The 27,226-nt window shown below is 40.0% G+C and overlaps 1 protein-coding gene and 1 long non-coding RNA gene across 2 annotated transcripts in view; one reads left to right on the top strand and one right to left on the bottom strand.

The window, feature by feature from the left end:
• Nucleotides 1-27,226, top strand: part of PACRG (parkin coregulated) — a 589,608-nt gene that overhangs the window by 378,476 nt on the left and 183,906 nt on the right. The gene's annotated exons all lie outside the window — the stretch shown is intronic.
• Nucleotides 4,914-27,226, bottom strand: part of LOC116533477 — a 44,085-nt gene continuing 21,772 nt past the window's right edge. The window contains exon 2 of the long non-coding RNA XR_004261315.1: nt 4,914-7,118. This is a non-coding gene — a long non-coding RNA (uncharacterized LOC116533477). The remainder of the gene's footprint in view (nt 7,119-27,226) is intronic.

The following is a 27,226-nucleotide window of genomic DNA, read 5'->3' as shown; positions in this document are numbered from 1 at the left end:
TGTCCTGAAGCTACCAACCGACTGGATTTGGGAGTCCACCAAATGTGTATGACATGTGATCGGGCAGGACGACACATCACCTGGTGCATTTCCCATCATCAGGCTGCCTGATAGATCCAATCTTGTTCTAATCTAATAGGCCTGTGAGATCAAACAGCAATGAGCTGGAAGCTAGGGTTTATTTATTTATTTGTTTGTTTTAATGTAGGTATTGTTACTAGAATGTAAATTCCATGAAGGCAGGGATTTTTGTCTTTTTTTTTTTTTTTTTCTGCTTTATCACCAGCAATTGTTCTTAGCAGTTCCTGAGATTGGTGAATGTTTGCTGAATGGGTGGATGGATGGAGAGTATTGGTTTTCTATTGTTGCAAATTTAGCTGCTTAGGACAACACCCACATATTATCTCACAGTTCTGCAGATCAGAAATCCAGCAGACTCAGCTTTGTAATATGATTAGAATCTAGTAAGGCTGGATTAAAGTGTCAGTTGCCCTGTGTTGCTTGTAGAGATTCTGAGGAAGAATCCACTTCTAGGCTTATCCCAGGTGTTGATAGATATCAGTTCTATGAAAAAAAAGAAAAATGAGGGAAGAAAATAACTAACAAGCAGCCAACCAATATTTCATTTAAACCTGTAAATAGGTGTGATGTGGTACTGATAAGAGTGTATATTTTGTATATTTAAAGTGGACAGTTCTATAAATGTTAATTAAGTCTAATTGTTCCGGATCTGAGTTCAAGTCCTGGATATCGATGTTAACTTTCTCTCTCATTGATCTATCTGATATTGATGTTGAAGTCTCCCACTATTATTGTGTGGGAGTCTAAGTCTCTTTATAAGTCTTATATATCTGGGTATTCCTGTATTGGGTGCATATATATTTAGGATCTTTAGCTCTTCTTGTTACATTGATCCTTTTATCATTATGTAATATCCTTCTTTGCTTCTTTTGATCTTTGTTGCTTTAAAGTCTATTTTGTCAGCAAAAATTGCAACTCCTGCTTTCTATTTATTATTTTTGCTCTCCATTTGGTTGGTAAATTTTTCTCCATCCCTTTGTTTTGAGACTTTGTGTATCCTTGCATATTAAATGGGTCTGGATGTAGCATACCAATGGGTCTTGGCTTTATTTGCCTGTCTGTGACTTTGGATTAGGGGATTTAGTCGATTTAAATTTAGAATTAATAATAATATATGTGAGTTTGATATTGCCATTTAATGTTAGCTGGCTGTTTTGCCCATTAGTTGATACAAGTTCTTAATTATGTTGATGTTCTTTATTTTGTGGTATTTTCTATTTGTAGTGGTTCTTTTGGAAGCTCTTGTAAAGCAGGCCTGGTGGTGATGAAATCTCTGAGTGCTTGCTTGTTCACAAAGATTTTATTTTTCCTTTGCTTATGAAGCTTAGTTTGGCTGGATATAAAATTCTGGGTTGAAAGTTCTTTTCTTTAAGGATGTTGAATATTGGCCCCCACTCTCTTCTGGCTTGTAGGGTTTCTGCTGAGAGATCTGCTGTGAGTCTGATAGGCTTCCCTTTATGGGTAACCTGACCTTTCTCGCTGGCTGCCCTCAGTATTTTCTCTTTCATTTCAACCCTGGTGAATCTGGCAATTATGTGCCTTGAGGTTGGTCTTCTTGAGGAATATCTTCGTGGTGTTCTCTGTATTACATGGAGTTGAATATTGTCCTGCCTTGCTAGGTTGGAAAAGTTTTCCTGAATAATATCTTGAAGCATATTTTCCAGCTTAGATTGATTCTGTTCGTCACATTCAGGTACACCTATCAAACGTAGATTAGGTCTTTTCACATAGTCCCATATTTCTTGGAGACTTTACTCGTTCCTCTTATCCTTTTTTCTCTAATCTTGTCTTCACGTTTTATTTCATTAAATTGATCTTCGACCTCTGATATCCTTTCTTCTGCTTGATCAATTCGGCTGTTAAAACTTGTGCATACTTCGTGAAGTTCTCGTGTTGTGTTTTTCAGCTCCATTAATTCACTTATATTCCTCTCTATATTGTGTATTATTGTTAACATTTCGTCAAACCTTTCTTTGAAGTTCTTAGTTTCTTTGCATTGGGTTAGAACAAGTTCTTTTAATTCCCAGAAGTTTCTTATCATCCACTTTTTAAAGCCTGCTTCTGTTAATGGAACACAGTCTTTCTCCATCAGGCCTTGTTCTGTTGCTAATGAGGAACTGTGATCCCCTGTAGAGGGAAAGGCATTCTGATTTTGGGTATTCTCAGCCTTTTTAGGCTGGTTTCTTCCCTTCGTTATAGATTTATCCATCTGTGGTCTTTATAATTACCATCTTTATAGGTAGGTTTCTGAATGGACATCCAACTTGTTGATTTCTGGCGCTAAAATCTGAGCAACCCACTGCGCCGGCCAAAACAGTGTTTTCTGTTTTTTTTTTTTTTTTTTTTTTTTTTTCATGTCTCTATTATTAAACACAATTACAGGCATACCTATTTTTAGACTGCATTCTAGCCTGGGTAATAAAGCAACACCCCTGTTCTCTCTCCCTCTTCCTCTTCCCCATTCTTCCTCTCCTTCATTCTTTTTTTTTTTTTCTTTTTTTTATTCTTTCTCTTTCTTTCTCTCTTAAAAAAAAAAAAAAAAAAGAACGCCTGGATAAGGCAAGGATGAGATTGTCCCTGATGAAAGAAATCTAAAAAAAAAGAAAAGACCCGGGGGATAACACCTGGCCCTTTTTGCATTGAATGGATACACTGGGACCTTGAAGAAGAGGAGGCTCCTGAAATGCCCCAGAAGGATTCCCTCCTGGGGTTCTGCCCATGTGGTCACATGTCACTGGAAGCCAGACTGTTTCTGAACTTGGGGTTGGGGTTAGCTGGTCTCTGAGCCCAGAATTCAGCATTTTGGTCTCCATGCTTTGGGTATCTGCATGCAGTGAAACAGAGCCTCCATGTGAATCTTTGAGATGAAAGTGGCTGGCCTGGTAGCTGGCCTGGGGTTTTCTCCTGGGAGGGCTGAAGAGCTACCACCATTTAATGGCTCAGTCAAGGAAGGTTTTTATTTGTAGATCAGTCTAGTCTTAGAACCAACTGGTTCTGCTCCCACCCCCTAGACTTCCCACCCGGTGTTCTAGATGGGGAAACAGCTTTCCTTGAGCCAAAAGCTGTTGCTTGGTGTGATGAGGGGTCCAGAGCAGTAGGAAAAAAAAAAAGAAAAAAAAAAATAGAAATCAGTTGTATGGTTGCAGGACTGAGGTCTCCATTTCCTGGCTGGCTGTCAGCAGTGGGGAGTTCGCAACTGCCAGAGGCTGCCGATGCTCCCTGGCCTGTGGCCATCTCACCTTCAAAGCCAGCACTGGAGGGCTTCCTATTACTCCACCTCCTCTTCTGCCTCATCTCATCTGCCTTCCTTTTCTGCTTTCAAGGGCTCATGTGATTCCCACCCAGGTAACAAAGAGTACTACTCAAGCAGAGTATTTAACCTTCTAACTTTGTTCCACTTTTTTTGTTGTTGTTGTTACAAGGCATGGACAATAATCCCTTGTTTTAAGGTCAGCAGATTAGTAACCTTGATTTCATTTGCAAAGTCCTTTCACAACAATGCCATGATTAGTGTTTGACTGAATAATGAGAGGACAGAAATATTGGAGGGACATATTTAGAATGAGAAGTCATCCAAAAACTGATGCCTGGATGACCATGACTGGGAGCTCGAAGTACTTTTTCAAGAGGATACAAAATTAACTCCAATATTTAGTGAAGGTAGCACAGCTCGACTCTCCCAAATGAGTCAGAGAAGACTGACGATATGGAAAACCTTGAATGGGCATGGCAAAACACAGGGCTTAAAGATTTTCATTGTCATCTCCAACTTGAATTGTGTTATCTAATGATTCAGCGATTGACATAGAAGCAGAGAATAAAATCAGGAAGTTCAACATGTCTTTCAGGAGGTTAGCACAGTGATACAACAATAGTATCCCTCGTAAAATTCCAGTAAGGTCTCTCAGCCAATGGTGCCCTCTGTCCCACCGTATGGCTGGGACGGACAGTATGTATCATTTCCTGAGTAATTACATTGACATTACCTACAATCCCACAGGCCAGCAATAGAAAAGACAGGAAGGTATTGTTTTTGGAGTTGTTATTCTTACTTTACAGATGAAAAAGCTGAACATTGGATCAAATGACTTGCCCAAGGTCATAGGACAGGAACAAACCAAAACCAGCACCCAAGAAATTAGCAGGTTCTCCTTCCAAACATGAGCACCTACTCTGGAAATGTAAATTGGCTTGCCAGAAATAGCATTTCTAGGGTAATTCTGATCAAAAGATTTCTTTTATTTAAGCTACTGAACTAAATGGAAGTTTCATTGATCCACTTTAACAACTATTATATGCTGGCAGATCAAAGTAGCTGTTGGTGATCTTCACAAATTCTTATGTGTTATGAAGCAAAAATGTTTTCATATCATCAATTTCTGTTGTGGAGTAGTGATCAATAATACCTTGAGAAAAACCCTAAACCCAGAAAACTATCAGCAAGTTCACCTACTTAAAAACATCAAACAGAGTCTTCTAACTTGGTTCCACTTTTTGTGTTAGAAGGCATGTAACCACATGGAATGCATTAATTTTTTTTTAATCCCAGCCAAATTGCTTCTCAGAGTTATGGATAAATCTGTGTACATAGCTGTCTTCATCCACTTTTGTGTTGCTATAACAGAATAGCTGAGACCGGGTAATTTATTTTTTAAAAGAAGTTTATTTGGCTCATGATTCCAGAGGCAGGGAAGTCCAAGATTGCTCAGCCCATTTGATGAGGGTCTCGTGCTGCTTCAGCTCATGGGGAAAGTTGAAAGGGAAGTGGGCATGTGCAGAGAGACCAGAGTCTCTGGGGGGTCTCATGGGTAAAAATAGTAGCTCACATATGATTCATTTGTACAAATTTTAGTAAGATATGGAGCAAGCTTATACCTTACTATTTTAGGCCATTTAATTTACAACACAGTTCTTTGGCAACAAAGACCAGTTGTTTTAGGTGCAATTGTTCACAGTGTCTTTTTCTAACGAATCACTTAGTTCTCCCAACAATTCTCCCAAATATAATAGGTGAGTAGATTAAAAATTGCTTTTGCCATGTATTCTTCATTTACCTTGCCAAACTGATATTTCAAGTTAAACATAGCTGTATATTATACACAGAAGAGTGTTCTCCTAGTCTTAATAATACCTCATTGAACAAGTACTCTTATACTATTTTTGAAGTGATTCAAAATAAGGCATTAATCTACATTTACTAGTACATTATGGAGAAGCACTTCTATGACCCTATTTCTGAAAATCAGCCTACTTTTTCTTAGAAATTTCTATGTACTTTAACTAGAAATTTATTACACTATACATTTCTCTTGGTTTCCCATATTAAAAAAATAATTCATTGCAAATAAAATCTTTTGAGTAATAATTACTTAGCATATAAATGATTTTAGTATTAATGCAGTTCTCTCTAAATAAATAATTTCTGTGCCCAATGCATAATGTACCAAGTACACCTATTAAAATGATAGTTTTGTAATGTGAGAATTTCCGTAATAAAAACCTGTGAGATACAATCTAGCACATTTAAAGAATGATCACTTTTAGATTGCAATTGGAAGATAAATTCTAATTACTGTTTAATTTCTTGGTTGAAAATCTTTGGCAAGTACAACATAAAATTGACTCTGAAATTATGCAGTTAATATTATCAACACTTAGCTGTTCCTTTTGAAGCTGCAAAGGTTTAATTTGCTTGGCTCAAAGCAATACTCAAGCACAAATTTTAAAAAAATGCTTAAAGTTTGGAAAGTTTAAAGAGTGGCTAGCGATAGAGTTAACTAATCTACAATAAGCTATGTTCAGTAAAATGGCTCAACATTGGGTCATTGAAAAAATGGTACATTCTAAAGAAAGTATGCTGTTTGAGGTGTTCTAGACCAAGAAGAGAAATGTGTTTTTAGAATTCTGTTATCAAAGCTATGGGTTAATATCCAACACTGGGACATGATCCTATGACTTTGGTCAAATCAGTGATGGAAAGTTAGAAATCTCCTCCCTTCAACATTGTTGCATTCTTAGAATTAATTGCCTCTTGCCTAAACTATGTTTTTCAAAAATGTAAATCTCAGAGAGTTAATCTTCAAGTCATATTGCTGGGGTAGAGATTTATAATTTTTTAAATTTTCAATGAGATTACTGACTCATTAATTTGTTCCAAGTTTTTTTGTGTTAACTGTCTTAAAAATCGCTGTCGGTTATTTAGTGCTTTTGATAGACCAGATTCTGAGTTAAGCTGTTTTCATGAATTATCTCATTTAACCCTTACAAACCCAGGAGGAAGAAAGTATCCTTCATCTAATTTAACAGATGAGAAAATGAATGCAGAGAGATAAAGTGATTTTTACACTGTCAATCAGTTAGTCAAAGGGCACTTATAGGATCATTCATATGGAAAGAGAAATAAAAGTGATAACGTTATAGTTTTCTCCATCCATAAATACTGAGCGCTTCAACTGCAACTAATGGAGTATTTAATTACATTGTTATAGACAAATCATTCAGATGTATTGATTTAATCTTCCAGTGTTTAAACTAGCAATGATAAACTAATAACATTCTTAAACTTTCAGCTTCTTTCAAAGTTATTTTTATTTGTGTCACTAAATAAAAAGAAGTAGTGTTCAATGCTATTTACTATGATCTATTTTTTAAAATATATGAGGGGCATTATTCTTGGATGAAAACTAAACCCAAATTCAGCATTTATACAATAGTATGAAATTTTACGTTTGTAGTTTATAAAAGAGCTTAATAAATGTATAACATATGCAATAATCAAGATTTTTATTGCATATGTTTATTAAAGCTCATTTATAGCTAGTTAATAGAAGATGCATAGACTTTTGCTGAGTTAATAAATCCAGTGCAAAGTACCACTTGCACATGATGATGTGGATAGCTTCACTGTAGCTGTCCTGAAGCATGGAGTTCTTCATGCTCAATAGTTTGTCCTTTGTGTGAAAAGATAATCTGCTGACCATTTCTGCATAGAAGTCCTTATCATCAACAGGACTTGAATCGTCAGCTTGAATATTTATCTGAGAGAATGAGAAAGAGAAACAGAGAAAGAGAAATAGATAAAGGAAAAATGTCAATAAATATGACGAAAAGCATGGAGCATTTTAAGTACGTAGAGAGATTAAAACCTAAAATCATAAAGGTTCTTTCATTTTTTTTAAATCAAAGAGAAATATGATGAGAAATGGAAAGATGTTGAAGATTGAAGATATACAGAAAGAATATCAAGTAGAATATCTGAACTATAAATATAAGGCACAGATGCATTGAAAATAAAGGCCACAAAATGCAAATGAAGGAAAACACTTAGTGTGTCATGAACATGGCAAACAAAAAGCTCCTGGAATTGTTCAGAGTTAGAAGGGCTTATTTCATTTGTGGTAGATCCCGGTTGAATATCATCCCTCATCAAGTGGGCACAGACTCCTGCCTGTATCTCCTGAGTCACATGGTGCACGCTGCATCCCACTAGGACTGATCCGTTTTTGAACAGCTTAACTGATACAATTTCAATATTTAACCAAAATCTACTTTCCTACAGCATTTCCATTGGGGGCTTCCTTTGACTGTCTGGACCTTGAGTAGTTCCCACTCACGTGTTCTCCCTCTGTCCATGCCTCTCTACTTCATGGACTTCCGTGGGTTTCTTGGTGAATATTCTTCTCATGCATCCTGTTCTTCGATGTACTGATTTTGATCAATACATTAAAATCAGGTACAAGGCAGACATTTTCTTCGTTGGATTCCAAGTGTACAAAGACTCAATCCTGATTACATCCTAATGCTGGCATTTCTAGATAATATTTGCAGTGCTTTGTTTCTGTTTCTCTTGCTCTATAAATTTCTCCAAAACCCGAACATGTTGTTTGAAATTTAGTTGTTTCTTCTTATACAAGTTTGCATTGCAAGTTATTTTATAGCCTAGATGTATAGGAATCCTGCTTTTCTCAGAATGTGTAAAAATTAATAACTGTTAAGAGTCCTCTGCTATCTAAGTTTTAGGTTTGGCATAAGGGATGCTGTTTGAGGCTGAAGCCGTCTGGTATGGTTTGGCTTTGTGTCCCTATCCAAATCTCATGTCAAATGTAATCCCCCATGTTGGAGGAGGGGCCTGTTGGGAGGCGATTAGATCATGGGGGTGGAATTCCTCTTGCTGTTCTCATGATGATGAGTGAGCTCTCATTGGTGAATGAGCTCTCATGAGTTCCGGTTGTTTAAAAGTGTGTAGCCCCTCACCTTTACCCTCTTCCTCCCATTCCAACCATGTTGTAAATTTCCTGAGGCCTCCCCAGCCATGCTTCCAGTGCAACCTGTGGAAACATGAGCCAATTAAACCTCTTCTCTTTCCATTTTTTTTTTTTTTTTTTTTGAGACAGTGCTCTGTCATCCAGGCTGGAGTACAGTTGTGCAATCTTGGCTCACTGCAGCCTCTGCCTCCCAGGTTCAAGCAGTATCAGGACTCAGACCCTGAGTAGCTGGGATCACAGGCATGTGCCACCATGCCCATCTAAGTTTTTTGTATTTTTAGTAGGCACAGGGTTTCGCCATGTTGCTCTTGAACTCCTGGCCTCAAGTGATCCACTCACTTCAACCTCCCAAAGTGCTGGGATTACAGGCATGAACCACCATGCCTGGCTGCACCTCTTTTCTTTACATTAAAAGTAATGGCAAAAACTGCAATTACTTTTGCACCAACATAGAACAATGCGAGAATGGACTAACAACACTGTCCATACAAATACAGGAAATGTTGGTCTCTAGTTTCTTCAGGATAAAACTTTAGGTCACTGTTTTCGCAGGAAAGCGAAGTATCACCTTGGCAAAAGACTGTGTCAGCCCTCCAGTAGGCATGCTGACATCTTCACTGTTTTCTGCTCTTTTGCCTCTTATCATTTCATTGGATAGGGTATAGCCCAGCTCGCTGAATTCAGTGTCATGTTTGATACTGGCAAAGAAAGTTTATGATTGAAAGTAAGGTTTCTCTACCAGATAACTTTTTTAACAAATCCAGTGGAGCAATCTTTCAATAATTTTTTACCCTTGCACCCCAAAATGCAATCATTTGCCAATTTGATTACTTGTTCGTTTGCAACTGTATTCCCAGCCCACGATTGCCAACTGCCCCTACTGTGCCACGGCAGTGAGGTCCGGGCATCACTTTCATACTTTGTCTATGAGAGTAAATTCTTCCTTGTTCTCTGTGCAGCAAAAGTCACAGCTGTTGTCACATCTCAATTTGAAAAACCTCCCTGCAATTCTAGGAACAGGTAGTCACCAGTCTAAAAGAATGCTAGACAAAATTGTAGTAGTAGTTTGTGGTTTCCTTCCTTCCTTCCTTTTGAAATATTTCTATCTTGTCATCTCTTAACAATGTCTTAGTTCTGTCTATCATGGGAAAGAGTAAAATCAGCTTCCTAAGCACCTCCTCCTCTCAATGCTTTGAAGGCTCAGATTGTATGCTCATGGGACAAATGAAACTTTTGTAAAAGAAATGGAAAACCTGCCAATTGACTGAATTTTGGGAGTAAACAAGCAGGGATTTCCACTTTTTAAAAAACTTCTTCACTTTGTTAAGAATTTACATGGTTACTCTTTCTGTGATCACTCTTTCTATAGAGCCTGTTCATGAAGAATTTGCCTCCTCCACAGTGAAATTGAGAAGGAGATTGGGAACTTGATATGCAAAGTCAAGTATATAAACTGATTGATTAGAGAGAAATGAATGATAAATATCAGTTTAATGGAGATGGCAAGCAAATCACAAGATAGAGCTTGACCACTGAGATTGCTAGTATGGAGAGAGTATATGCTGGTAGAAGTTGTGCAAAGGTACGTTTATGGATAGAAATTTAGTGGGAAAAAGAGGCAGTTCGTCTTCACAGATTCTGACTGAGAAAGGGCAGAGGAAAACACAGTGCTGTCTCCCGAAGGCTGCTAGGCCACTGTCTCGCCTTGTACAGATGCATGACGCCAGTCTGGGAAGAGTTCGCTTCCTGATGCCTGGTCCAGGTGGGGTTATCCCACCTCTTCTGACACACATGCCATAGAAAAAAATCCATTCATTCATTCATCTATTCCATTATTTTTACAGAATATTTTATATGTGCCAACCACTGTGCCAAGCACCAAATATAGAATAGTGAATGTAAATGAATAAAAGCACAAATATTTGTAATTACAAAACTGGAGTTCAAAGTGCCAATGACAATGATGGTGACAGCAGCCAACGGTCACTCCACATCCCCTCCGCATGAGGCACGGCACTAACTGCCTTGGCCTGCATTATCTGAACAAGCCTCATGCCAGACAGGAGAGCATAGCTCAGTTTGCTTTGTTCTTGTCTGAGACTCCCAGTGGTCACATTGCTGTCTTTACCACAGAGCCCCTTGCAGAGCCAAAATACCATGGTAAGAGGGGGTGGATATAAAACATTCACTTTGCACACCTTCACCTTCCTCTAGCAGCCCCTGGGCTGTCACTGTGGTAGCACCTTGATGCTCATCTCCTCAGCTGTGTTGTGTTGGCAGGAAACCAGCTAACTGAAGCAAAGTAAATGAAGCAAACACTGCCTCTTGAAAGGGCCGTCGTATAGCTAAGGAGAACTAGGTTCAGTTACTGCGGTCTTAATAGCTTGCATGACCGCAGGCCAGTCATTCAGTCTGTCTGTGTATTTCTTCATCTGGCAAGCAGGAAGGAGAAACACTCACATGTCCTCAAATACGTCAGATCCAAATATGCTCCTCCCTCTTCCTGGGGCACAGTCTGTGATGCAGATTCTCCTTCCCCTTGTCACATCATTTTTCTTTCCTTCAACCTCAGTGCGTGTTGTCATTTATAGTCAGGCAATTCTTTCCTATTTCTTCCCACCACCCACTTTGTGCAGAGCCTTTTACTCTGGAACCTGCCCACGAACAGAAAGACCTGGGTTCCACTGCAGATAACCCCAGGGTTTCCTCCCTCCCACACTGTAGTTAATCCCAGTTGCCTGGCTCCAACTCATACCCTAGCTGTGGAATCAATAATTTCTGGATTTTATGATCCCCTTGTAAACACTTGCAAAATCAATGAGATTTCCATACCAGAGGGTGAGGAGCATTGAAGTAGATGCAATTGATAATTAGTTCTTTTATAGAAATGCAAGGTAAGTAGAGGGTGTTTCTGCCACTTTTATGCATAATGAGGCATTTATACAAACAAAATCCACACAGCTAGTTGAACTGCCTAGAGCAAAATAATATTCAACTTTCAAACTTAGTAACTGCATAAAATTAGAACTGATAGAACACCTTCTGCTTGGGTTTTGAAGTGCCCAATTAAGTACATTCAAAGAGGTGGTTTTATTTTGTTTTGTTTTTAATCCCCTCCCTTTGAAACCCACCTGTGGTCGGTGTTAGAGAACTGATGGTTTCCTTAGTGTGTCATTGCTATAGAACATTCCTGTGATTTTGCATTCTTCAGTGTAATACCTGTGTTTCTGTAAAATAATCTGTGAGATTTCATGCTAAGCATTGCTCTTGCTCTTTTCTATTTTTATTCTAAGTATATTAACTGATTTCCTTTGAGAGACATGCTTGCAAGCTTGGGTGTATCTCAGTTTATCTAATAAACATGTTCCTGGCACATACTGTGTAAATCAAATTTTAACAAACTGAATCATATATTTAAATGCCTGAGGGGCACTCATATTAGGAAATGAATCATATTCTGAATTTTAAGGGAATTTGATACCCCAATATTATTTTCTGATAATCTAGGTTTTCACTTTGTTTGCTTTATTTAGGTGACACTTGTATCAAATCATTAAATTCCTTGAGGAATTTTTAGAAGCAAGGAATTGAGGGAAAGGATTCTGGGAAGATGGTGGATTGAAAAGCACCAGGAATCTGTCTCCCTGCCTAGATAACAATTGCACTGACATAATCTGTCTTATGAAACTTTCTTTTAAACTCTGGCATCTATTCTAAGGATTGAAACATTTACAAAAAGGCTTAGAAAATAAATTGTGGTTAATTTCAGTCATATAAGCTGGTCGCTAGGTAGCAGCAACCTAACCCCTAGTCCTATGACAGGGAGCCATCCAACACAGCTTGTGGGAGCCAGGGTAGGTGAAAAGGACCCTTTCCTCCAAAACTTGGGGAACTGTGTTCTGATTGTTGCTTCTGAATGTGGTACTGCAAACACAGAGGGAGGAAATATTGCTGCATCCCTCTCTCATTTGTTGCAAGCCCCTCCCTCTCTGGTTGAAGCAATTTCCAGGGATTTTATATGACCAGCAACCCCCTTTTTCTTTTTTTCTCCTTCCTCATCCTTTTTCTCTTTTGCTTTTGCTTTTTTTGGAAACCAGAATTTTAAAAACAACCACATATGCAAAGGCATCTAGAAAGTCACTATGCATGAAAGGCACAGGCTTAAAGAAGACTGGAGAAGACCTCAGCTTTACACCTCAGGCTGGTCACCAGCACAGATACAACAGAAAACAATTTTTTTAGAAAAACCTGGGGAAGGCAGGAGTCTGATTTCCAGAGTAACTATGTTATTAGATCAATTATTCAGTTTTCAACAAATATCACAAGGCATACAAAGAAACAGGAAAGTATTGTCTATTCAAAGTAAAAAATAAATCAATGGAAACTGTCCCTAAGAAACAAAAGATAGCAGACATTGCTAGAAAAACTTTAAAAACAACTATCTTAAAGATACTCAAGGAACTAAAAGAACATGGGCAGGAAATCATGAAAACAATGCATGAATGAAATGAAGAGATCAGTAAAAAGATTTTTAAAATCTAAAAAGAAAACAACTTCAGCACTGGAACTAAAAAGGACAGTAACAGAAAGGATAAATTTACCAGAAGATTTCAAAATCAGATTTGAGTGGACAGAAACATCATCCATGAACTTGAAGATAACATAATAAATTACAGAATCTGAGAAAAAGAAAGAAGATTTTTCTTTTGAAAAAGGGAGCAAAGCCTGAGGGACCTGTGGAACATCATAAAGTGGACCATGGCATGTTCACTGTGGGATTCTAAGATGAGATAGAGAAAGGGGCAGAGAGGTTATTCAAATAAATAATGGCTGAAAACTTTCCAAATACGGTGAAAGCCATTACTATAAACATCCAAGAAGCTCAGCAAACTCTAAGTAGGATGAACTCAAAGAGACTCATGCTGAGACATATCATAATAAAATCGTCAAAAGACAAAGAATCTTGAAAGCAATGAGAGAAAAAGGACTCATCATGTATACAGAATTCTCCAAAGATTAACAACTGACTTCTCATCAGAAACTATGAAGGCCAGAAGACAATGGGCTAATGTATTTAGCAAGTTGCGGGGTGGGGCGGAGCGGGGTCGGGGGGCGGATAAATAACCTGTCAACCAAGAATTCAATATCCAGCAAAACTGTGTATCAAAAGTAAGGAGAAATTAAGACATTCCCAAATAAGCAAAAGCCAAGGGCATTTGCTACTGCTATACCTATCCTGCAGAAAACACTAAAAGGAGTCCCACAGATTGAAATGATAGGACACTAGAAAGTAACTTGAAGCCATATGTAGAAATAAAGGTCTCGGTAAAGGCAAATACATGGGCAATTATAGAAACTAGCATTGTTTTCACTTTGGTTTGTAACTCCACATTTTGTTTTCTACATTATTTAACCTATTAATGCATAAAAAAATACGAACTCATGTTTTTGGACACACAATGTGTTAAGATGTAATTTTATAATATCAATAACTGAAGAGGGCTGGACACGGTCGCTCATGCCTGTAATCTCAAAACTTTGGGAGGCTGAGGTGGGCAGATCACTTGAAGCCAGAAGTTTGACTCCAGCCTAGCCAGTATGGCAAAAGCCTGTCTCTATTAAAAATATAAAAATTAGCTGGGCATGGTGGTGCACTCCTGTAATCTCAGCAACTTGGGTGCCTAAGGCACAAGAATGGCTTGAACCCAGAAGGTGGAGGTTGCAGTGAGTCGAGATTGTGCCACTGCACTCCAGCTTGGGTGACAGAGCTGAGACTCTGTCTCAGAAACAACAACAACTACAAAACCTGAAGAGGGTGAGGGTGCAGTTGTATAGGAGCATTTGTGTGTGTGTATATGTGTGTGTGTGTGTGTGTATGTGTGTGTGTTATTGAAGTTAAGTTGGTATTAATTTAAACTGGAGTTGTATAACATTAGGATATTAAACATAATCTTTAGGGTAATCACAAAGAAAATAGCTATAGAATATATACAAAAAGAAATGAGAAGCAAATTAATTCACTGCACAGATGAAGACTAAGAATGAAGACTGAATTCCAACATGCATATATATATATATATGTATGTATATATGTTATTCAGTGTTAGAAAACAGGAAATCCTATTTGGAGTGTCATGAATGAAACTGGAGGACTTTATACTAGTAAAATAAGCCAGACAGAAAGAAAAATGTTGTATGATCTCACTTACAAGATGAGTCTAAAATAGTCAAATTTAAAGAAGCAGAGAATGGAATGGTGGTTGCCAGGGGCTGTGTGGTGGGAGAAATAGGGAGATGTTGGCCAAAAGGTACAAAGTTCCAGTTATAAGATAAATACATTCTGGAGAGCTAATGTACAGCATGGTGACTACAGTTAATTATACTCTATTGCATACTAGAAATTTCCTGAGAGTAGATCTCAAGTATTCTCACCACCAAAAAAAAAAAAAAAAAATGGTAATGATGTGAGGTGATGGAGATGTTAATTAGCTTGATTATGATAATCATTCCACAATGTATTCATATATCAAAACATCATGTGTACACCTTAAGTATATTCAATTTTTATTTTTTAATTATACCTCAACAAAGCTGGAAATAGAAAAGGAAATTTCTTTAAAAATTTGTCTGTAATTACCCAGTGACATGGGCAATTTAGGATTGTAATCAGCCATTGAAATTGTTAGCCAACCAAATTTCCTACGTACAAATAGAAACCTGGAATCTCACAAAATCAATTCTAATGAATACCTATTGCATGGTGGGTTCCGGAGACACATGAATAAAGAAGATGTAGGCTGTGACCTTATTATGGTGAGCTGGATTCTACAGGGTGGGACTGAGGGGAGAGGGATGACTCACTTTATCTGGGGCATCGGGGAAGGCTTTCTAGGGGACTAGTCTGGGTCTTGGAAAAAACAAAGAGATACTTTATGCTTTAATTTGCATTAAAATTGTCTAGCGGTAAAGCTTTACATGCTGTGTAGATGGTAAATGTTTCTTACTTAATCAGAAAAGCATCCTAAGAGTGATGGATTCTAAATTGATTTTTACTGAAGTGGATGCATACAAAATGAACGAGGGGAATTAGTCTGTAATTCCCCCATGCCCCTACTCTAAGGGATAGTTTGTATGAAAGATTATACATGAGAGAGGAAACTACACGGCTAAACTTGAAGGATGCAAACTGATTTGATGAACTTGAGTTGAAAATAAAACAAGCAGGACGAGGCTGCAGTTGCATAGTGAAGTCACCATGCATCTACTGTAACTTACTCAAATCCAACCAGGCCTAGAGAGCAGGCCAGGGCCCCTTCCGTCCACTCCACATTCCATGGTACCCTTGGGTCCACACTCTGGAGAAACCATGAGATTGAAGATAAGAATGCTGCCTTCCTCTGTCAGTTTCAGGTCCTCACCTGCCTCTGAAGTATAGTAATTACATCACGGCCCCCCAATGCAACCATGCCCTAACAGAAGTGAGCCACTTCAACTGCTGCATCTATTCCAATGCTGGAAGAAAAGCTATTTATGCCTGTGGGCATTTGGGACCTATAGGACCTCATCCCTGCTCACTCTCCCAACCTGAGATACAGTTACACTTCTAGAGGACAGGGGCACTTCATGATGGATGTATTGGTCCATTCTTGCACTGCTATAAGGAAATGCCTGAGACTGTCTAATTTATAAAGAAAAGAGGTTTAATTAGCTCACAGTTCTGCAGGCTGCACAGGAAGCATAGCAGCTTCTGCTTCTGGGCTTCTGCCTCAGGAAACTTACTATCGTGGCAAAAGGCAAAGGAGAAGCAGGCACGTCATACATGGCTGGAGCAGGAGCAAGATTGGGGGGCAGATACTACACACTTTGAAATGACCAGATCTCAGAAGAACTCACACACTATCTCGAGGACCGTACTGAGGGGGAAATCTACTCCCATGATCCAATCACCTCTCATCAGGCCCCACCCCCAACACTGGGGACTACAATTCAACATGAGATTTCAGCAGAGAAACAGATCCAAACCGTATCAACTAGAGAGGATGTGACTGGGTGGAAGTTAGTCTTTTATATATTTGGAGTGATTGAGAGAGTCAGAACAAGTGTGTGTAGAGCGCTCTTGGTTGCAGAGACCAGAGAGCAGCCCAGGTATGACAGAAATGAAAAAGGCATTCTTTTGAAAGAAACAAGTGAGTGTAGATGTTTGCTTATGGCACTATTTCTAAGGCTTAGGTCAGGGGCTCAAGAGCCATTCTCAAGGGTTTGCACCGGGATAATGGAGAGGAGGAAAAAGCCCTAGTGATGGCACTGGGAAAATGAGCAAGACTGAAGAGTTCATTAAGTATGGGCTACAGAGAAGAAGATGATTCAAAAATGACTGAGAAGCTTGGGCATTAGGATGGTGATGCCATTTTCAGCACTGGAGAACACAGAAGACGCAGGTGGTGCATTGGGTCCTGGACAGGGTGAGTCTGAGGTGCTGCAGGGATCCCAGGCGAGCACTCACAAAAGGAAACTGGAAGAGCAGGCTCTTTGCACCTGCCCAGCCAGCATCATTTCTCCACACCCTGTCACCCTTGGAGGAAGAGTTTCATCCAAAAGCTGGGCAAGCATGCCTAGGTAGAGCCAGGAAAGTGAGGAGAGGAAAATCAGAACTTGTATAAAAGGAGGATGAGTTCAGGGAACATTCATCTCACACAGTCTAGAGTTACCCTTCGGGTCCCTGTAAACCGTCTCGGAAATAAGTATCACCGTGGAACTCCCAATCACGCTTGTGAACATGGAACACTTCTTGGCGCCAGCAACAAGTTCAGAATTGCTGAGTGGCACCTGTGCTGTGGCTTCAGCTCGCTGCTCAAGGGCAGGGGCCACCTAGGGACTGAGGCTGCCTGGCTCCAGCCTCTGGGGGTAGTTTCCTACCCCAGCACTAAGGGGGCTGGTGGTGAGGGCTCCCAGGAAATCAGAAAGGTCGTGAATGGAGTAAAGGTTTGGAGATTGGAAAAGAAAGTTTCTAATGAAAAAGGGAGGCAAGGTCACCACATGGAGTCATAAATTAGGTAATCAAACTTTGAAATTGTTCAGCTGGGTAGAGGAAAGCAGGATTCTGGATGTGACAATGTGTTGATGTTCTTGCTTGTCATCTTACTCACCTAACGTACAGGCAGAGAATTGACAACACGGATAAAGTTAAAATTAGGCTTCAGAGAACTAAGCCCTTAAGAGTGATGAAGGCTGACTTAAGCATCCTGTCTTAACTGGGACATGGAAAACCTCGAGTCTGCTATTGACTGTGTCAGTAATTCATTATGTGGCATTATATACATAGTCCTGCGCATTAGGGGAAAAACAGAGGTGAAAACAGTAATTATTTACTCAGAGCACACTGACTGCCAAGGTATTTATACACTGCACAAGGGAGAGGAAAATAATACTTGCCACCTACCTACCCATTAGGGGTGACGTCTGGAGAGAGACCTTCGATTCTGGAATGAACACGTATATGAATGGCAATGTATCACCTGCTTCTCATCTGTCTTATCTCTACATAAATGCACCTCCCGAGTGACAGTGGCAATGGTGCCACTTGTCCTTTGAGTCACTGATTTCACATCTCCCCACCCAAGGCAGGAGGGGGAGGGAAGATTTGAGAGAAGTAAGGACCCATTCTTTATAGTGTGATAGAACATTACTAATTAACACACACACAAAAATTTTCAAGCAAGGTTACTGCATGACCAATGTATTTTATTTATGGATCCCCATTTCTGAGTCCTTCAAAGAAAAATTGTTATTCATGTTAGGCTGATCCTACCTTACCTATGTCACTTACTAACTTAGTAAAGAAGAACTAGTTTTAAAAATTCAGAGAGTGTCATATTTATTTTCCATACATCTTGTCACTTACTCTGTATGTTTGTAAATAAATATGTTCCATTTTTTAGGAGACATCTGGTTTCTAACTGGTTTGATTTAATAAGGTAACAGAAGTTCCATATTCAATCTGCCTGGAAGGGTTGCATTCTCTTAGTGATTTCATACTTCAAATAGTGTTTCATTCAAGAGCAGGGTGTGTGCTCTATTTCTCTCCTTTCACCTCCTCTTTCCTTCTCAGACATGTGGGAAAGTGACCCTTGTGAAGAGACTCAGAAAAACCCTAAAAACAGAACAGATGAAGCTTTAGTATATTTTCAATGACCCACTCCTATTCTTTCCTTTACTTGGAAAAGTTCAGAAAGTCCAGGTCTAGGTCACCTTCTAAGAGAGCTCAGTCAGAGTGGACTCTGCTTAACCAAAGCTTTGAGGGACTCTTTCAGGCATGGGCAGGAAGACACATCCACAACAGTCCCACTGTGTGCAGACCCCAGGGCCACCTGCCATGCTCTCAGAGATGCTCATTGTTGTCATTTAACTGAGAGGGCCAGAGGCCGCAGAGGGGACAACCGCAGATTCCAGCTCTATAGCCAGACTCCTGAAGCCCAATGCAGGTAGCACCTCTTCGCAGCCATGAGATATACGAGCAAGCTGCCTCACTACCACCATGTTCTCCTCTGTGAAACTGGATATTAATAGTGTTTACCTCATAGGTTTGTTTCAAGGCTTGAGTCAATATTAGCAAACCATTCAGGACACTTCCTGGCACTCAATGAGTGCTACAGAAATGGTAAAGAAATTGGCTTTTCCTGGGATGATGATCAAGTGATTGGTGCCCAGCAACTCTAACTGGACTGCCTTTGGGAGGGAGAGAAGAAGCCCCGGCAGGGATTGTTCAGAGCAGCTCAACGTCAGGAAGCAGTTGCTCAGCTGCTACGCCCATCTTGGGATGATGGAGACTGCAAATGTTATGTATTTTGCAAACTTTATAAATCTGACCAGATATAGACAGGAGACCGTAACCTGTGCTTTTTGTTTGTGAATCTTGTATAGAGACAAGTTGTTGAAGATGGTTAGGACAATTTAATATTCCATAAAAACCACCTCTTGTAACATCTTACTAGTGAGAATAGGAGGGTCAAGGCAGGATAAGTGCTGAGAAAACAATTCCCTGAAAAGTTTCTCTCTCAATTCCAACATCATTTTGTGTATTTTTGTTGTTGTTTGTTTGTTTGTTTTACAGCTTTAAATGTTAGGATTACATTTTGGGTGTTATAGTTCAAATCAAATATCTGGCTCCATTCATTTTCTATTTCCACATTTGAAGGACCAAATGTTTATCATTTCTGGTGTCAGTTCAGCCTCTGGCCTCTTTTCTAAGACACATTTTGTGTGGAGTATTAGTTTTCCCATTCATAGCATGAGAAAAATAATACATTTCTTTTCTGTAATAGAAGTATGATTTGAAGTTGCTTCCAGAGTAGATAGAGATTTAGGGGGAAAGGCTGTGTTTTGTGTGGCTCTAGGATGAATTATATGAAATAAGATAAGAGGGAAAGCTAGAGTGGGTCGCTTGAATACTGACCTACTATTCAACTATTTTTGAAAAGAAGTTCTGCTCTGCTGTAACTCCCGCTGGCCTTCCAGAAGCATCAGCTGTGTCACAGCACAAGTCTTAAAGGAGCTCCCTTGTTTCCACTGCACATCTGTCCCTGTGAATAAACCAAGCAGGCAACATGGTCATGTGTTCTTAGCTACTCTGTCCTCAGTGTATGAAATTCTCACCTTTACTGGTGCTGTTGGGGTAAGGCATTTTAGCTGCCAAAGGATCCTATTAGAGTTTGAGGGCCCTGAGGCCAGATATCCACTCTGCACAGAGGGGCAGCCTGGACCCATAGGACATGAGATGAGTTAATCCAGTCAGCTAAGAGGGCACTGCAGAGATACAGACATTCACTTAGTCAACATTTAAGTGGCTACTTTGTGCAAGGCAGAATTCTGCATGTACTTTCTCCTCATATATATGTCAAAAAAAACATATAATACTCCTTTTGGCCAAAGAATTCTGCAACCGAAGAGTTCAAGTCAGTCTCAGTGGCATCCCTGGATGAGCTCCGGTCATGACAGAGCTCAGTTGATCCTTGTCAGCTGGGGAAATGAGCTAGACCCAGATCCTTCCATGCCTGGCCTCATTCCTTTTTCAAGGGAACAATGCCATACCTCACCAGACCCTAGGTACACATTCCTTGCCAGGAAGCATCTGACCATGAGACTTTAAGAGCAGAAATGTTGCTTTAAGTAAAAACTGGGAGCTGTTCTAAATTCAAGAGCTACTAAGTTGTCTTCCATTTTCTATGGTCAAAGTCATAACATAAAAACATCATCACTACAAATTTAAGAAATAGCTACAGTTAATTCAGTAGATTCCTTTGTAGTGAATGAATGCCTGAAATGTGGTTTGAGGGTCACATATTTAACCTCATCAAACCTCAGTTTATTCATCAAAAAATAGAATTGATAATTATTCTGGTTGTGGACAAATACGATAAAGGACTTTATAAACCATAAAACATTAGACACAGTTTATTCTTCTCTTTCCTTTCCATTCCTTAAGCAGGACTGTGCTTAATTGCCTTCTATTTTAGTGCTACGGAGTACACTTACTTTTGGCTAAATATTACAATTCCTTTTGCTTACAAATTAGTCTGTGTCACTTCTATTTGATGAGTTATCTGTCTCCTTCAGGGCTTCTGTGATGCACAGAGTCATGGGCTCACTCTCTTTGGCTCATCTTGTAGGTTTGAGATCACTCTTACAATTGTCACTTCCAGCCAATCCAGGACTGCTGCGGCCTCTCTGTTCTGAAGTATACCTAGTACGTGAATTTCACATCACTTCCCAGTCATAAAACGGACCCATCAGGAACTCGTTTTCCTGTTTGTTTATTTTACATTTACAGAGCATCCATTTCATCCTTCACAGTGATCTTGTTTCTGTTTTCTTTTGCTGCTAATTTATACACATAGAGAAGTTTTTCAAAGGAAAAGAAGATGCTTCATTAACGGTCATTTTCTGCTGATGGTGATTTTCATACTATTGGATACCTATTGTAGGTATTTAAATTTGTCTGTAGTTCCATTGAAAAGAGTAGAAAAATTTCTAGTATAAATACATTCATAATGCTTAGGTAATATCTTGAGAAGAAGTAGACAAATTTACAAGTTCTTTGACTTGATAGATTTCTAACTTCTCATGTGTTTGTCCATCTTCATTCTACTTTGCCACATTTAAACACACATACACACACACATACACACACACACTTCCTTTTCTATTTGCTCAGTGTAACTGAGGTGTAATTGTGCCCCTCCAAATCCCATGTTGAAATGTGATCCCCAGTGTTAGAGGTGGAGCCTACTGGGAGGTGTTTGGGTGGCACCGGCAGATCCCTCAGGAATGGATTGGTGCCCTGCCCATGGTAATGGGTGAGTTCTCACTCTACTGTTCCCACAGGAGTTGTTTGTTTAAAAGAGCATGGCACCTCCCTCTCTTTCTCTCACTTCCTCTCTCACTTCATCCCCTTCCCCTGAACACGTGGTGTTATCTGGAGGTGGCCATGACAGCTGGCACATGTGGTGGCAAGGAGAAGAGGGCAGGAACTGCCATGGCATGTGTGTCCGTGTGTATGTATATACATATGAAAACACTTATGTATATCCCAGTAACAGCATAGGAAAAAGACTGGACAAACAGGCCCCTAATTGTGAAGATTATCTTTGAGGATCAGGGGATTGTCGGGATGAGAGATTTTTATTTCAAACAAAGTATGCCAAATGATGCTTTCATTTATAGGATACCAAAAACAAGGGCATTCAGTTTCACTCAGTAGCATGTGCAAAATATTGTCTCATTAATCCCTGAGTCAGGCCTTTCACCTTTTGCTGGAGTGGCTGACCTTGAGACTGAAGACTAGAACCACCCAGGGAACACCTGTTAAATACATTTAATCCTTGAGATGAGCCCTCCCACTTTTGTTCATTTTACAGAACGAATTTCTGTGGCATTTTATTTTTATACAACATTGAGACCAAGATTGTCTTTGGTATTTATGAGGGCATTTACAAAAGGAACAGAGCAAATGCAGTTGAGACAGGTCACAATAATTCTCCCTGTCTCTCTGACACCCAGTGTTTCAAGCTTCACCTTCCTTTTACACATACTCAATTAAATGAAAATACAGCGTGCAAAGAAAGCAATGGCGAAAGAATCTGAAAGGGCACTGCAGAGGTGGAGGTAAAATAACTTCGTATAAACCATTCCTATTAAGAGTGAATATATTTAGATATTTAAAAATAAAAACCCAGAATAATTATGAAAGCAAAATGGCGCAGACCAAGATAGAAAGGAAAAGAAAACGAAGGTGCTGTAAGCCCACAAAGCCCGTGGTGTTCACCTTTCTTCTTGTTTTGCTCTGAGCTGCTGGCAGGTGTTGGCCCGAGGGGGAGTCTGTGCAGGTACCCAGGTAGCTCCGCTGGCCACATCCTGGACCCTAGGTCAGAGGCCACTAGAGGGAGGGTGGACACACAGGTCAAGTGCTCTGGTGCCCCTCCTGACCCCTCACCCCAACTCTTCAGGTGGCTGGGAACTGACTACATAGCATCAATGACACAGGTACAACTGTGAGGAATTGTCAGGCTGTAGCACTAGTAGTGCCTTCAGTGTTTTTTATGAGACTATGTAAACAATGCCAACAGGCTCAACCAAGCGGCAAGCACCATTTCTAACATTTAGCTCCGCCCGGCTCTGAGTCTTTCTCCTGGAGGGTACAAGAAGAAAAACAGAACCTTTTCTCGAAGGCATCATATTTTAGACAAGTGTTTTTCAATTATGATGTTTTGTCAAATTGTGAAATTTAAAGGACAAATTGCCTTGGCCTATTCCTGCTTAAGCCTTTTCATGGCACTTATGGAAAACAGCCTGTGCTTCTAATGTGTATTTTGTCAGTTAATATTTCAACAGAGAGAGAGCAAGCTGCAGCTTCCTTCTCCTGAGACTCGGAGCCGCATGAAGGAAGGACTTGTCTGTTTCGTCCACTGCTTGTCTCTAGTTCCACCTGCACAAGTGGGTCCTTCACATTCGCTCTTGCTAAATAATCTTCAGATTGCCTTATAACTGTGTATCCTCAATTGGATTAATTTTTATTAGATTCCTCTTCCTGGGCTATAGAATTAGGTCAGTCATGACACTGAAGTTGCAAAAGGCTTGACCACACATAGCAAGGTTTATATGCTCTCTGTCATAAATGAAGAAGTATTTATCTTTAGCATTTACAGAAATGATTTATCCTAAAGTCTTGTCATTTGAGTTTCAGCATGTCATCAGGACTCAATGTGCCATAACTTCTGCATACACCGTATCTCAGAGTGCACAGTTTGGCCTGATTATAGCCTGCCAATTATTTATAAATTAACAGATTCTGTGGAAATATTATATCTTTTATTTGGCAGAAATATGTATATGTGTATGCATGTGTGCGTGTGTGTGTGTGTGTGTGTGTGTGTGTGTGTGTTTTGAGATGAAGTTCCACTCTTGTTGCCCAGGCTGGAGTGTAGTGGCATGATATCAGCTCACTGCAACCTCTACCTCCTGGGTTAAAACAATTTTCTTGTCTCAGCCTCCCAAGTAACTGGGATTACAGGCACCTGCCACCACACCGGGCTCATTTTTGTACTTTGGTAGAGATGGGGTTTCACCATGTTAGCCAGGCTAGTCTCAAACTCCTGATCTCAGGCAATCCGCCCACCTCGGCCTCCCAAAGTGCTGGGATTACAGGCGTGAGCCACCGTGCCTGGTGAAATATATACATTTTAAGATGTCTCACTTGTTTTTGTAATCCGTCTCTTAACATGAACTTTAGAATATGTGCTATGTATTTTTTGAAGTATTTCTTTGTTCCCTGATTGTGGTTTATTATTTGTCAAACAGCTTCAAAATTTCTGATTTCCAGAAGATTTTTAAATTTAAAGTGTAATTGTTTTAAAATACCAAAATTGGTGAGATCATTGAAGATGATGATCCTCTATACTCAGGAAAGCCGCTTAAAATTGGATGAAATTGAGGAATAGAGCAAAAGCTTAATTCTCAGGATATTAATCTAGTCTTTCTTTGGAACAAGAAGCAGGGCTGAGAAACTGCCTTCAGTTGTAAATGGAAAATGAGTTTAAACATCCGCCTAAAGAATCATAATTTAGTTCTAGTCAGAAGTAGCTGAGCAGGAGAAAACCTGATTACTTAAAGCCACTAAGTACATTAGGAAACAGAATACAAATACCTTCAATGAGGACCACTGCTGCAGTCTGGCTGTGGACGGTCTGGGGTTCTGATGGAAACTGATAGACTCCATTATAGATGTCTATCATGTAGAAAATGAATTTAGGATGTCTTTGTCATTTCTCTTGTCTGTAGGCTGAGCTTTTTAAAAAAATTGAGCTATACCCTTGCAAGTTATATAACTTAATTTACTGCTGAAATGGAACGGAAAGTGGTTAGCGCAGTGATATTCAGCCTCGGAGGCTTTGAAACACTGGCAGATTGTTCACGTAGAATTGTGTCTGATTTGCCTGATGCATGCCATTAGGATGATCATGGACAAGATCTCAGACTGTCATTTAGCCAAAACTGTGTACATATTATGCATAGGACGACTCACCCAAAATTGATAGCTAATGGGAAAGTTTCCAACTAAATAAAGATTTGGAATCCATTTACCTCTCAGGAAGCTATTTTTGGTCCATATCTTCAAGTCTCCAGAAGTAACTGCTCCTTACATGTATTCTAAAGAATGTGTAATGAAAAAGCCCAATGGAAAAATTCGATTTGATAGATATCCATCTGTTTTTGGTTTTGTTTGTTTGTTTGTTTGGTAGAAACCTAGATGGTATGTGTTAAATGTTAAGTATAAGAGAATTCCCAATATTTTTAAAATAATTCAAAATATTGAGGAAAACACCTAAAATCCATAGATGGTTGTGGTAGCCCAGGCTCTAACAGTTTCTTAAAATGTGTCTGTATACAGACTGGGCTGGAATCACTGTTCTGGTTTACAAATGGGGCCTCCTAGGCCCCAGGATTCTCATTCATGGCCGGGGGGAAGTGGAGGAAGGAGTCTGAAATTTGCACTTAAATAATTCTCCAAGTGATTTGCACATGCACTCAAATTCAAGAACCACTGCTTTGAGATGGTAATGTCAATCAGTTTGGAGCCAGATTTAGTCCATTCACAGGACACTGTCATTTTTTATGTGTCCTGGTCTCTTATGACTCCATCCAAGAGATGGCACATACAGTACCTGAGTACCTGCCACTGGGCAAAAAGAGCCAGGTGAGAGACAAAGGAATGAGACTGCAGCTATCACCAGCAGGGCACAGCAGCCCAGTCTCACATTTCATCAAGAGTAGTTCTGTCCCTTACATGTCACCCACTCTAGACAGGACCTACATTTCAATGTTGAGCACTTTCCTTGCTTTCTTATGATTAGAGGTGACACAGTGCTTTGTGTCCAGTGGCCGCCCAGGTCTTTGAGATAAGCAAACACTGTCCTGATCAGCGGCCCCCATCTTCCTACCAATCACAGGGCAGAGTGGCAATGGTTAGGAGCACGACTCCACCTCTTTCTGACTGTATGTCCTTGGTCAAGGTATCCAACCTCACTGTGCCTCAGTTTCCTTATCTACATAATGAGGGTTACAGGTTTACCTGTGAGCATTAAATGGGTTTATATTTGCAGAATGCCTAAAACAGTACTTGGCAAATTAAAAGAGCTTGTTTGGAAAAATAACAAGACTAGAAGGGGTGGGTCATTCCAGAAAATGAAGTAATCAAAGAGAAAGATGGAGGGATTAACACCAATCTGGCAAAGGACCTGCCTTCCAAAGAAAAGTGCATCTCATGTGTCTCTTACTGCTCCTGGGGACATAATGAGACAAAAAAGCCAAAGGAGAAATGGCAAAGGCAAAATAAACAATGTCTTAGGTAAGGAATGAGGGAACAGTGAAGAAGACAGAGCTGCATAGTCACTTCTACAACCACAGAGCTGCTTAGTCCTGTGTGTGTCTTGACTGTGTATCCAGCTGGAATGAAAGGTGGTTGCATCGGGCACCTTTGGGGGTGGAGGGTCTAAGCAATGTTAACAAACTGCACTGGACGTCATGCCCAGTCTCCCTGCATCTGTCCAGAGAACCCTGCTTTCTCCTGGTCTTCTAGGCCCAACATCTGGCTATTTCACTTATTTTTCCTCCTCCTGTGGCCTTAAGTCAGGAACTAATTTTTGCCCATTTTACCCTTCCTATGTCATTCTTTCCTACTTTCTCTCCTGATACCCTGTTTTGAATGCTTGCCACCTTTAACCTCAAGTACTTGAACAAGCTCCTGGCCAGTCTTCAGAAGCATCTGACCACACCGCCTCCGCCACTTTTCTGCGCAAAACCCTTCGATGACCTGCCGCAATGTCAAAACTTCATTAAGTGGTTTCAAAGATTTCCCCACTCTGGTCACAACGTGACTTTCTAGCATCATCTCCCACTACTGGGCCCCTCCCGTCACACCTAATCCTCCTCCCACAGGCCCTGCTTTACCTGGGCTCAGCAAGCACATCCATGGACTCAGAGCACCTTTGCACTTAGAGGGTCCTGTGCCTGGAGTTCTGCCTCATCTGGCCCAGGAGCAGTTAGGGAAACTTCACTGAGCCAGAAACACTGCAGGTGGGTGTACTGAGTTGAAAAGTCTCCCCCCAAGATCCATGTCCTTCCCAGAACCTCAGAATGTGACCTTCCTTGGAAACAGGATTGTGCAAATATAATTAGTTAAGATAAAGTCATACTGGAGTCAAGTGGATCCTAAATCCAGTATGATTGGCATCCTCATAAGAAGAAAAGGCACAGCCACACACAAAGGAAGGATGACATGAAGACAGTCACACACAGGGAAGAATGCCCCATTGAAGATACACACACAG

This window comes from Sapajus apella, unplaced genomic scaffold, assembly GCF_009761245.1.
Source record: "Sapajus apella isolate SASKATOON/1434 unplaced genomic scaffold, GSC_monkey_1.0 scaffold82, whole genome shotgun sequence".
NCBI lineage: Eukaryota > Metazoa > Chordata > Mammalia > Primates > Cebidae > Sapajus > Sapajus apella.
This window is presented reverse-complemented; position numbering and strand designations above follow the sequence as displayed.